The sequence below is a fragment of the Lissotriton helveticus genome, chromosome 4_1, assembly GCF_964261635.1.
Source record: "Lissotriton helveticus chromosome 4_1, aLisHel1.1, whole genome shotgun sequence".
In the NCBI taxonomy this organism is placed as follows: Eukaryota; Metazoa; Chordata; class Amphibia; order Caudata; family Salamandridae; genus Lissotriton; species Lissotriton helveticus.
The window spans coordinates 1876034504-1876047245 of NC_136063.1; positions in this window are offsets into that span (position 1 = coordinate 1876034504).

Below are 12742 nucleotides of genomic sequence, written 5' to 3' on the forward strand. Positions count from 1 at the left end.
CGAAGAATAAATCTGAATATATCAACTTTGTGTTGGTTATCATGGTTTTCATCCCTGTCTTGTTTGACAATTTAAAATAAAATGTTTCAGCATTACTTGTGTTAAAACCTGAAAAATATGAATATTTGTCGTAAACGGTTCTTGAGCTCCCTTTTGGAGGTGTTGCACAATGTTCCCATTGATTATAATTTAAAACATTTCTAGGTTGTGCAGATTTATGTAAAAAATGGTTACCATAGTGGTTATAGCAATACATACTATCATAATTTGTAGAACCTTGCAAATAATCATGTTTTGTAAATTTAGCAGACATTACTAAGTCAGACATCATGTTATTAATGCTTTCGAAGTCCCAATCATCAGCAAATGAGTTTGGTTTTGCAAAGTCACTCAAGGAGATCTTGATTTGGTGTGGATATTTCAGGATCTCGACCGGACCATAAATTTCATAGTCAGTGTTGTCCCAGGCTACCCCACCAGGTATAGGATTGGCTGTGAAGTTGGCTGAAGAAAGTTCTCTTTTCTCGACGTGTGAAGATGTGTGTGGTTTGAGGACCAAGTTGATGTTCTGACTTGCTGTGTCCATTTTAGCATATTTTCCCTCAATGAAGCGTCCCAAAGTTAATACCATGATGAGCCAAAGTATGAGGATAAATGCACCAAAACCCACCCAAAATTCAATCCATGGAGAAATCAGATATGTTTCTTTCAGTTGGTTCAAAAGTTCCTTAGCTTTGTCTTTAAAGGATTTTGATGATGGCTGTGTCTTTGATTCACTGAGGCTTTCAGAGGAATCATCGAAGTTGATGAAGTAGCCGGATGCAGTTCTGTCAATTGTTCCAATTGCTTCAGGATTTTTGTTTCTTGAATTGTCACCTGGTACTTCATTATAGACTGGTGTGTCTCTGCTAAATGTTTTTATTTGGGTTTTCAGAGGTCTGAGTTCTATTGCATTGTTGCATAGTCCTTGTTGTTCTTCTGTAGGCGTTTCGAATGTGATGAGCCTCTTTGTTAGGACCTCTGTACTGGTAGCAAACCTTGGTGTTCTGCTACTTATTGGGAGTCCACTTGGCCTACTGTTTGTTATCGGCCACATGTTGTGGTTTTACCAGGTCGATGGATACAACTCGGTTCTCCTTTTTACCAGCAAGTGGCGGTAGTACAACTGATCTTGTCCCGTTGACAGACAAGACAGGAACTGCTTTTCTGTAAGAAGGCCCAAATTCCTTCTTTACCGCGATCTTCTCCCTGACTAGATCCCCGACTTTTGGAATCCAGACAGGTCTTGCTGGGACAGGTGGTGATTCTTCAGTGGTTGTTGGCTGTTGTTTCAACTGTATGTTGCTCAGGTCTTTTCTTGTTTTGTTTAAGTCCTGCAAAATAGCCAAACGGTCTTTGACATCAAAGCTTTTTTCTTTAACCACTGAAGTCTGACTGTCGAGGTCAGAGATAATCATTCTAGTTCCAAATAATAATTCGTACGGACTGAATCCCTTCAGAGAATTTCTTGGCAAGTTATTTAGACTACGTTGGACACTTATTAGATGTTTGACCCACCCAGCTCCCGAACCTAATTTCCTTTCCGCTATAGATTGCTTTATGCCTTGGTTTTTTCTTTACACCATCCCGTACCCTCAGGAAGGAAGTGAGAAGATTCCCGCTGGACTGTGCTCATTCGGCCATGTTTCCCCCCAGGCTGGTGGGCTTGAGTGAAAACAATGGTCGAACGTAGCATGCTCTTAGCGTATATGCCATTTAGACTCGCAAATCTTTGTATAACAGTCCGGACGTCAGCCGAGTGCTGCTGATCTACATTATAAGTGGAAACTAGCCTGTATATGTTAATCGCAAGCCCTGCTTTTTATTGGTCATATTATCTGCCTTGATACGACGAGGTATTAAACTGTTTCTCTCCCCACTGCGATCTCTGTTGCAGTTTGGGCAGTTTTTTACAAACATGGTGTGATGCAGGCTCATGCCTGGCCACCAGTACCGTGATTGTAATTCTTCCAGAGAATCTTTCAGTTTGAGGTGTCCAAGACCCTCACCCATGTGTGCGTCTGCGATTAACAAGCTTCTCCTGTCCATGTTTGGAATCACTCTATCCCCCACTCCAGGGATTCGAGCAAAAGGGACGGAGTTTGCATCGATTATGTATGTATAATTGAGTGGATAGTTGATCGGTAACGCTGAGCAGTCGCCTTTTGATGACGTTTTCACTGCCAGCACTGTTTCACCGTCAATGTTTTTTAATGTACGCTTTTTTCGAACTACGGGAGCCGATTTAGTGGCTGCCGCTGTGGCTGTTTCAGCCAATGAATTCCCTACAACGTGAACGCCATCAGGCTGATGACTCAGTGAGTGTGTCACGTGAGTCCTTGGTAGTTCTTTTTGTAAAAGAGCTATTTGTTCCCAGAGCAATTTCTGCTTTATTGGTGCATCTGTGTCATCTTTGTAACCGTTCTGAATCCATGTCTGCAAATCCTTGTTATATGATTTGACGCAGTAATATGAATCTGACACTATAAGTGTCGGGAATTCGCGATCCGCATTATCTAGCGCCATTTTCAATGCTATTATTTCAGTTTGTTGTTCTGAATTAGTTTCTACTGAGTGTGTTTTTGTTAATAGATGTTTTAGTTTACCCCCGCGCCACACTTCTTTTGTAATCTCACATGTGGGGTTGTATGCTTGTTCTCCCCAAACGGAGGGTTGAGCATGTCCGTCTGTATAGATTACACAGGCGTAATGTCGTAGAGGCAGAATGTCGATTGGCAGAGGATACGTCTTTTCATATTTTAGATTTTTTAATTCTTCTAGTTCTGGATCAAAGTAGTAGTATACTTTGTCCGTTGTGATTGAATTCACCCATTGTATCCATTCCGGATTCAATGTTGTTGTTGGTAAATTACACGGTGTTGTTAGTGCCTCAAAGGCTGCTTCTGCTGTTCTGACTGTGATATGTCTACCGTCAGCTATGTCTTTTTCTCTAGCTATTGCGGTTTGAACTGCACGAATGATTTTTTTCTGTATTACTGAATTTCTGTTCAGCTTCTGTGTACAAGTGTGATTTGAATGCAATTGGTACCCTTTCTCCCTCATTAGAGGTCAGGTATGTGAATCCGCATCTCCCTGGGATGACTCGAATCACAAGATTGCGTGTGTTATCACGTGTTTCTAATTTTGTTTTAATTAGCATGTCTGTTTGTAAGGATCTCAAAATTTCTGTGTGTGTTTGAGTCCAATTGGATCTTTTAAAGTCTGGTTTAATTAGATCATAAAGGGGTTTGACCCTTTCTGCGTAATTTGCAATGTATGTTCTTCCGAAATTTAGGAAGCCTAGAATTGACTGTAGGTTTTTTAGTGTTTTAGGAGTTTGGATTACTGCACATTTCTCTAGGAAATTGTCTGCCAGGCTTTTACCTTCACTTGATAACTCATATCCTAAGAATAGGACTGTCAGATGGGCAATTCTGGATTTTTTAAAGTTGAATTTGTAACCCTCTGCTGCGAACCCAAGTATTATGGTGTTCACTCTTTTCAAGTGAGTATCCAAGTCATCGTCTGTTAAGTAAATGTCATCGACATAAGATAATGCTTCATCATCATATAGTTGCAGTAATTCTGTTACTCTCGCTGAGAATACCCCCGGGCTGTTCTTGTACCCCTGGGCTAACCGACAGAATTGCTTTTGAGTGCCATTTACTGAGAATGCAGTCAAATATCTGCTCTCTGGTGCTATGTTTTGACAAAAGAATCCATTGGAGATGTCCAAGGTTGTTTTGTATTTTTTGCGCACTATGTTATTCATTAGTGCAGCACTGTGTGAGTTTTGCACTGCAAAGGTTTTGCAACATGTGTTAAGGTGTCGGTAATCCAAAACTAGACGATATGAATTGTCTGGTTTGGAAACCGGAAACAAAGGATTGTTCATTTGTGAGGTGCAAGTTTCAATCACCCCCTGGTATTCTAGCTGATCTAGTATTTCATTTACCTGTTTTTTAGCTTCTTGCTTAATTGGGTACTGCCTTTGTGCAGTAGGTTGTGATTTTAACTGGATTTTGTGAGGAGGAGAACCCTCATCCCATCCTACATGATTTTTATATAAAGCAGGTGCTAAGGCCACTGCCCACTTTCTAGCAAGTGTGTATTTTTTATGAATCGGGATTTGATTCGAGAAGGCAGGCATAATTACTTCTTCGCCATGAGGGCACTCCCTGACAAACTCTGGTGGCCAGTCCTTTTCAGCTAGAAGGATGTCATAACCCTTGGAGAGGTTATCCCAAAATAGTCCCCTTATTTTCCTAGTCTTATCTCCCTCTATACGTAATGTTATCTCGTATATCTTGTGGGGTTTGCTAACTCTGGTGTCTGCAGTTTCCTCTTGAAGATATTCATTCGTGTCCACTGTCTCCAGATGATTCATAAGGACTTTGCGAGCTATGCTCACTTCTGCTGCGCTGTCTAGCATTGTCTGAGCCCACTCTCCGTTTTTCAGTTGTGTCCTCAGTATTCTCGGCATTGTTAACTACCTTGATACTGGCTACCTTCTTTTTTGGAAATTGTAATTTCTTTTTTAGCTGAGCAGGTTCCTTGTCTTTGGACTTGGCGTGCTCTTCTCTTTGTTCTGATAGTCCTCTTCTTTCCGATTTCTGCGAGGAAGTCTGAAAAGATTGAGAGGGACGTGTATCAATGTCTTGATATCTATCAGGTTTTTTAATATTATCCCTATTTCTAAGGTTATATCTTTTCCCAGAGGGGTCACTCTGGGGGGACCTGTGTCTCTGGTTCGGAGATTTCTCCCTTCGCCTAGGAGACCTTCCTCGGGACTGGAATTTCTTTTCTTTTGGATTGGATTGTTTGTTTCCATCCCAGTTCTTTTTTGGTGAATTATTATTAAAAAATATTTTTTCTGGACTTTCAGTCAGTTGCGGTTTTACTGGTATTCCACCTAAACTATCTCTACCTAGTTCTTCATAGGATTTTTCTATGATTCTGGCAATTTCAGCTGGTTGGTCTGCTATATCTGTCTCTTTTAACCTCTGGCGGATCGCCACGTTTGCTGCTTCACCTTTTATATTGGCTAATAATATAGCCGAGACCTGCTTGAAGTCTTTCAGTAATTTCATACCAAGAGTTAAAGCTGGTTCTGGACCGTATTCATCTTGAATTTGTTTTAGCACATCTGGTATTACCGAAATGGATGGAACACCGTGCGTTTTTGTGTAGATTGAAGCAAAGACTGTACCCCAAGTGTCACAGTCCTCTATGTGTGGTGCGATTCCCATTGGGAGACATATAGTCAGAATCCTGTGTTTTTCTAGCGGGGTGGTGTCAGGAAACACCGCCTCTATTTGGGTGATTTTCTGTGCCAACCAGAATGGTATCTGTTCCCGTTTAGCCAGAACTTTACCTAGGCAGGATTGGATGTTCTGTGGTGTGATTTTATTTGTGTTCCCCTGGTGAGGGGTCAGCTGTGGAAGTTTAATCGCTGGCTTAATTGTTGAAGTCCGCATTACATACTGGACTAATTGTCTATGAATTTTTAGTAATTATTTTAGCTGTATTAACAGCTCTCCTGTAGACATTCCTTCGATGTCTGGGTGTGGTGTGTATCCGGCTAAGACCGGCCACGTTGCTCCTGGTCTACCTAAAGGACCGAGCCTGGTGATGTGATTATTATGTATTAGGGCGCCATCAAATAAGAGCAAATGCTCTTGGAATTTGAGTGGTACTTCCACCTCCTCGAAAGGAGTGTAAATGTCGGGTGGAACCTCTATTTTGTAATAGTGGAAGTACTTTGTTACAGCATTTGCTGCTGGAAAATGTATCCATGTATAGTATACCTCTGTCTGCCGATATTCGTGTGCCTCAATTACGAATATGACTGTGCCACCTCTAGGTGTCAGTCCATTTTCTATAAGTTTTAAGGTTATAGATTTCCTTTTGGCGACCGGGATGAGTATTATATCCCCGTCTGCATCTAGTGCTGCAGTATCAGCTGCTGCTATTTCAGCTGCTAATCTAACTGCCTCTTTTTCATCCTCATTGTCAGACATTTTACTGTCAATAAGGTTATTTTGTTTGTTTGCAGATCAGGTTTCTTATGGAACAAAGATTAGATGCACAATATTTTGGAACCGTTTATCCTTCAACGTTGACTATACCAAGAACCATACATAGGAGTTCCCTCCTGCGAGGTTTTGGAGGATATTACCTTTCACCCACTCCAGACGTTCTTGGAGTATTTGGGAAAAGGGGTCTGAGTGAGAAAGCACGACTGAGTTACTCTAAATGTCTTACGTTAGTTTTATCGCCCTTTCCAAACACGTTGGGCGCCATGTAGTGTAGTTCCTATCTTCCCAATAGGCTCTGCGCATTGGAATAATACCTACAGCAGTAAAGGCCTGGGCCAGACGTTAACTAGGTCTACTACTGTCGATACTAGACTTAAGTTTTGGGTTTGCCAGCGTAGCTCAGAGTTCGCTAGAAACTTTCTCGAATGTTCAGGAAAGAATTAACTCCCCTGATTAGACAAGAAGGGATTTAGTTTCTGACAACCATAGAACATGACAACTTTGCTCTCCCCTAATCAAGAGTGTATCTCCAGAGTCGTGTGAGCACAAGGCAATTATTTTACTCAGTCAGTACGTGCATTCTTAGTCTCATCAGATTGTAGAGAAAAGGAAGAGACGGGCGTGTTCAATAAAAAGGTGTTATTTATGGATCAGTCTCTTTTCTCGTACAAGAGAAATGGATCGATATTATTGCAATACTTATAGTTAAGTAAAGTGCATACATTAAAAGCAATAGTATAAAATAATACTGTAAAAACATTGATATGGTTTCTGAGCCATATGATGTTTAAAATGATTAAAATATATTTATATACACATATACATTTGACTAAACGTACTCAACTGGTGTTTCTAAATACGCCTACCCCGTGTACCTGACCTAAGTCTAATGCGTGGGCGGGAATAGAAAGTTACAGTTTAAGTTAAGTTTGTTTTTGCCAAGTGAATAACTAAGAATTCTCTGTGAGGGGTTATTCAGTTCTGTACCTGGAAGTTAGGATGAATGAGGAGTGGTATCTCTTTCTCTGCTCTCGATATTCCAGGCTGCCTGCGAGGGCTGACCGAAAGCGCCGGTGCTGGGTCTCTCGGCAGGAGATAGCAGCGCGTCTCTCAGCGCGTCAGGAAGGCGGGGCTGCTGCCAGCGGGGTCTGCTCTGCTTCTGGGCTTCGGCAAGTATGGCTGCTCCGTCTCGTCACCACGCGTGTGTTTGCATAGGGCAAGATCGGCAATATTTATACCTTAAAGGTGCCGAGATTGACGTAAGGATGGACATAGATACGTCAATAAAGATGTCATACGACTTGCTCGTTAGCACATTCTTTTACTGAAGTTCTCTGTGAAATCAAAACAATGGCCGCACGGATTTTCCAGGTTGTCATAGGTTTGATTTGTTATGAGAACGTCGTATGCCTTATCAGCGGCTGGAGGAATGTCGCTTGTCTAATTAGATCTCAAGCGTTATGACCTAATCAGATAACACGTTCCTGTGCCGTAGTGTGACTGCGTCAGATAACGGTATCTGCATCATGGGGGCTTTTCTTGCCTCATGGGCTGACTGTTAGTTAACTTGATAGTTAGTTTAACCAGAATAGGGTCAGGAATAGGGGGATCGATTCAGAACCTATAGGAATACATGACAGGTAGTTTTAGGGATTCTGCATAGCAGCCTAGCGGCAGAGTTCTGAACAAGTTGCAGCCGCCGTACTACAGCTTTGTTTGAGCCAAGGTACAGGATGTTTCCGTAGTCAAGCCTAGATGTAATGAGGGCATTGACCACTGTTTTTTGGGTGGAGGTGGGCAGCATCCACAGAATTTTCTTAAGCCACTTTATGATTGTAAAGCAGAGGCCAGCAACTTTATTGGCCTGTTGTTTCATAGAAAGGGAGCTGTCCAAAGTAACCCCTAAGTTGCATACCTGAGTGGCTGGTGATGGGAGATTTCTCATCTGGGAAGGCCAATGGACGGAATTCCATAGGTCCCGTTGTTTACCCAGCAGGAGGAGCTCAGTTTTGTCTCCGTTCAGTTTCAGCTGGTTGGTGGTCATCCAGCTGAAGATGTTATGAAGACCCTGTTTGAGAAGTGACGGGGCTAGTGGACTAGATTCTGACAGAGAAACAATGATCTGTGAATCGTCTGCATAGGTCATGAGGGTGAGTCCTGAGTGATCCGCTAGACCGGCCAAAGGTCTAAGATAGAGATTAAAAAATAGCGAGCTTAGTATAGAACCCTGGGGCACTCCGTGTGGGGCACTGAACACTCCAGAATGCGCTGAGGAAGATGTAATCTGGAAGGTTCGGTGGGTCAGAAAGGACCTAATCCACTCCAAAGCCGCACTACAGATTAAATTTTTTTTAGTGTGATTAGCAGGCCTGCATGTGATATGGTGTCAAAGGCTGCACTCAAGTCTAAAAGAATGAGTGCGACCATGTGACTATCGTCAAGGAGTTTCGGAATATTCTTGGTAACTCCTAGCAGAGCTGTCTCTGTGGAGAACCCTGCTCGAAAGCCAGACTGTGACGGGTGGAGAAGGGCGTTTTCATCAGTGAAAAGAGTAAGGGAAGAAAGGACATGTCTTTCCAACAGTTTGGAAAAGGCAGGGAGAAAGGATATGGGCCTATAGTTAGATAGCAACTCTGGGTTTGCAGTAGGTTTCTTCAGTAAAAGACTGACCATAGCGTGTTTCCAGAGTGCCGGGACTGTAGAGAATTCAAAAGAGAAATTCAGCGTGTTAACAATGATTTCCAAAGATGGGGCATCCAGTTGTTTCAGTACTTTAATAGGGATAGGGTCGCAAGGGGAACCAGACTTAATTGTCTTGAAGATGGATCTAAGTGTGTCAATAGTGATAGGAGGCCAGTGATCCAAGGTGTTTTTTTACTCTGGGGACAAAGTCCTCATGATCTTGTGAGGTGGTGTGAATATTATTGCTGTTGATGTCAATGATTAATTTTTCAATTTTCTCGGAGACGAATGTAGCGCGATCCTGACATTGTTGTTTAATTCATGGACAGACAGTTGCTGTGGTTTGTGCACCTGCTAGTTCCTTAACAGTGTTGAACAATATTTTTGACCTGTTAGTTGCCTTCATAATATTGGTGTTTACATACAGGGTACGGGCTTTAGTACAAGCTGCGTGGTATTTATTTCTTGCACTTTGGCAGTCCACTCTTTTGTCAGGCGCGTAATCCTTCCTCCACTGTTTCTCTAATACCTTACATTTGGTTTTCTCCATTTTTAGTTGGTCATTGAACCATGGGGCTGGGGGGCGGTGACTATTTCCTCTAGTGTGAGAGGAAGGTAGGCACGAGTCAGCGGCGTTACTAAGCCATTATTGTGTTGCATTAGCAATACTTTCCATGTTATGGCCCGGTTTAGGTGGGTTTATGCTAAGGGCTTGATTAAGTTGGACCATGTTAAGGTTTTTCCAATTTTTCATGGATGTGGCGGGAAAGACGTACAGCATGGGAGTAGTTGCTGGTAGTCTCAGGCTAAAATTATTTAGGGAGTGATCTGACCAGCAGATGGGGATGGTATCCTGCCATATTAGTTCGGTGAGATTGGTAATAATCGGGTCTAGTAAATGCTCCGCCTTGTGAGTAGGTCCGGTGTTTCTTAATCTCATGTTTAACATTGTCAGGTCTTCCAGAAAATTGGTACCTGTAGAATTAGCTGTGTCGTCTAAATGTAGGTTTAAGTCTCCAAGTAATGAAACATTTTTAGAAGCTAGAATGAGAGGGGTTAAGTAATTCGCTAGTGTGGCAGCCCATACGGTGGAGTTCCCGGGGGTCTATACATCAGTATACCTGATAGCGTGAAGTTAGGGTTTATAGTTAGTTTGAACAGGCCAGCTTCACAGTCTGGAATATCAACCAGATCGAAACTGCATTTTAGCTCTTTGTTAAAGATGATAACGATACCACCACCAGTTTTATTCGCTCTGTCCTGCCTAACAATCGCATAGTTGGAGGGGAGGGCTGAGGCTACATCGGGGCCCGCACTGGCATGAAGCCAGGTTTCGGTTAGGAAGAGAGCACTGGGTTTTTCTTCTAGTAGCAGGGTAAAGATATCTAGCTTATGTTTGGGTAACGAGCGGCAGTTCGTGCTGTAAAACAGGAACTCTTGTGCCTTGGGACACGGTTTCTGTCTCCGCTTTGTGTTTTTATTTCTGTGGTCAGGGTAGGGTTGGAAATTAGTAAGTGTAAAGTTACAATGTGTACAAATCGCATTGCCAAATAGGGGTACTTCGAGTGTAGCACAGTTTACATGTAAGGTGGGGCGAAGTGATTTTAATAAGTCAGGGGGCATTACCAATTTGTTCTGGGTCAGCGTAGCATAGCCCTCTGCCCCGTGCCAGTCCTGGCCCGGACGGGCACAACGGGCTGGTCTTTGGCGTGTCTTCGGCGTGTGGACGGCGCAGACGCTGCGCGCATCCTCTGCAAGTATTAGGTGGCATTAGGTTATGTAGAGGACGGGCTAGTATTCAGCTCCGCCTCCAACTCACTCACCCTATCAGTTCCTGCACCGGGAGGGAACCCGGAAGAAGGAACCGCCCTGCACCCTACCACACAAACAAGCCTAGCGCTTGCGATGGACTTAGGTTTCCGGGGCGGCAAGTGGCACTGTAGTAAGTAATACAGTTTACAATTTTTAAGAGGAAGAAGGTGCTTCCGTGCAATTTTTAAAATCAATCGCTTCAGTGCAATTTTAAAATCATTCGCTTCCGTGCAATTCTCAAGTCAAACGCACAGCAATTACAGTCTGTCAGGTCGCGTAACAACCCAGCGCGCTGCCACCGTTCGTGCGCATGTCATCAGGGGGAGAGCAGCTTTGATTATGGGTTATGTAGAGGACGGGCTAGTATTCAGCTCCGCCTCCAACTCACTCGCCCTATCAGTGCCTGCACCGGGAGGGAACCCGGAAGAAGGTACCTCCCTGCACCCTACCACACAAACAAGCCTAGCGCTTGCGGTGGACTCAGGTTGCTGGGGCGACAAGTGCCACAGTAGTAAGTAATACAGTTTACAATTTTTAAGAGGAAGAAGGTGCTTCCGTGCAATTTTTAAAATCAATCGCTTCAGTGCAATTTTAAAATCATTCGCTTCCGTGCAATTCTCAAGTCAAACGCACAGCAATTACAGTCTGTCAGGTCGCATATCCACCCAGCGCGCTGCCATCGTTCGTGCACGTGTCATCAGCAGGAGTGAGGAGACAGAGGGAGTGAAGGAAAGAGTGAAAGAAGGGGACTGAGTGAGGGAGCATAGAAAGGTAAGTGAGGGAGTGTAGGTGAGTTAAAGGGAGTGAGCATGAGGGAGGGGGACTGAGAGAGTGAGGGGACGGAGGTAGTGAGGCTAAGAGAGAGGGAGTGAGGGAAGGAGAGTGCGGATGTGACAGTACAGAGGGAGTGAGAGAAGGACTGAGTGAAGTGGAGTAAGGTGAGTGAGGGAAGGGGTATGAGTGAGTAAGTGAAGGAAGGGAATAGAGGGGAAGAGGACTGAAGCATAGGTACTGATAGAAGGTGAGTGGGGGATGAAAGTAAAGGGAAGGGGAGAGAAGGATAGGGAATGAGGGGTAGTGAGGGAACCGGAGTAAGGGAACAGGGGGAGGGAGGGTGAGAGAAGGGCAGAGAGTGTGAGTAAAGAGGGGTGAAAGAGGGTGGATAAAAGTGAGTGAGGGTAAGACAAGGGGAGTGAGGGAGTGAGAGGATAGAGGGAATGAAGGAAGGAGTGACAGAAAGGGACTGAGTGAGGGAGCAAAGAAAGGTAAATGAGGGAGTGTGGGTGAGTTATAGGGAGTGAGCGTGACGGAAGAGGAGTGAGAGAGTGAGAGGACGGAGAGAGTGAGGCTTCGAGAGAGGGAGTTAGGGAAGTGGAGTGAGGATGTGAGAGGACAGTGGGAGTGAGAGAAGGAGTGAGTGAAGTGGAGTAAGGTGAGTGAGGGAAGGGGAATGAGTGAGGGAGCGAAGGAAGGGAAGAGAGGAGAAGGTAAGTAAAGCAGGGGGTCTGAAAGAAGGTGAATGTGGGTTGGGACTGAGGGAAAGGGGAGTAAACATGGGGAATGAGAATAAGTGAGGGAAGCGGAGTAAGGGAACGGGGGTGAGGGTGGGTGAGAGAAGAGTAGTGAGGTTAAGGAAAAGAGTGATGAGAAAGTAAATTTTGTTTGTCAAACTTACCTTATAAGTAATGTAAACTTAATGACATATATTTAATAAATGTAATATCTGTGGAAGAGGGGAAAAAAATTACTCATAATTTTTATAATATTTATTTCAAAATACAAGAGACAAGGCAGGAGATTAAAATTCATAAAAGGATACTAAGAGATAAAGTAGGAGTGAAGGACACAGAAAGGGAAACAAAGAAATTGTGAAGGACAGAGAGTGAAAAAGAAATAGAGGGAGAGCAAATTACTAAGAGGATCATGAGGCGGATAAATTCAGTGACAGAGAGGAATGGAGGGAGAGAGAAATGAACTGAAGGTGAGTAAAATACTAAAGGAATGTGAGTTATCAAAACTAAAGGAGGAAAGGGGAGTAAGGAAAGGGGAGTAAGTGACAGGGAAGGGGGAGTGAGTGAGGGTGCATTCACGACAATGAGGGATGGAAGGTGAGTGAGGGTGAGTGAAGGGGCGTGAGAGAGTGAGGGGACAGTGGGAGTGAGGGTAACAGA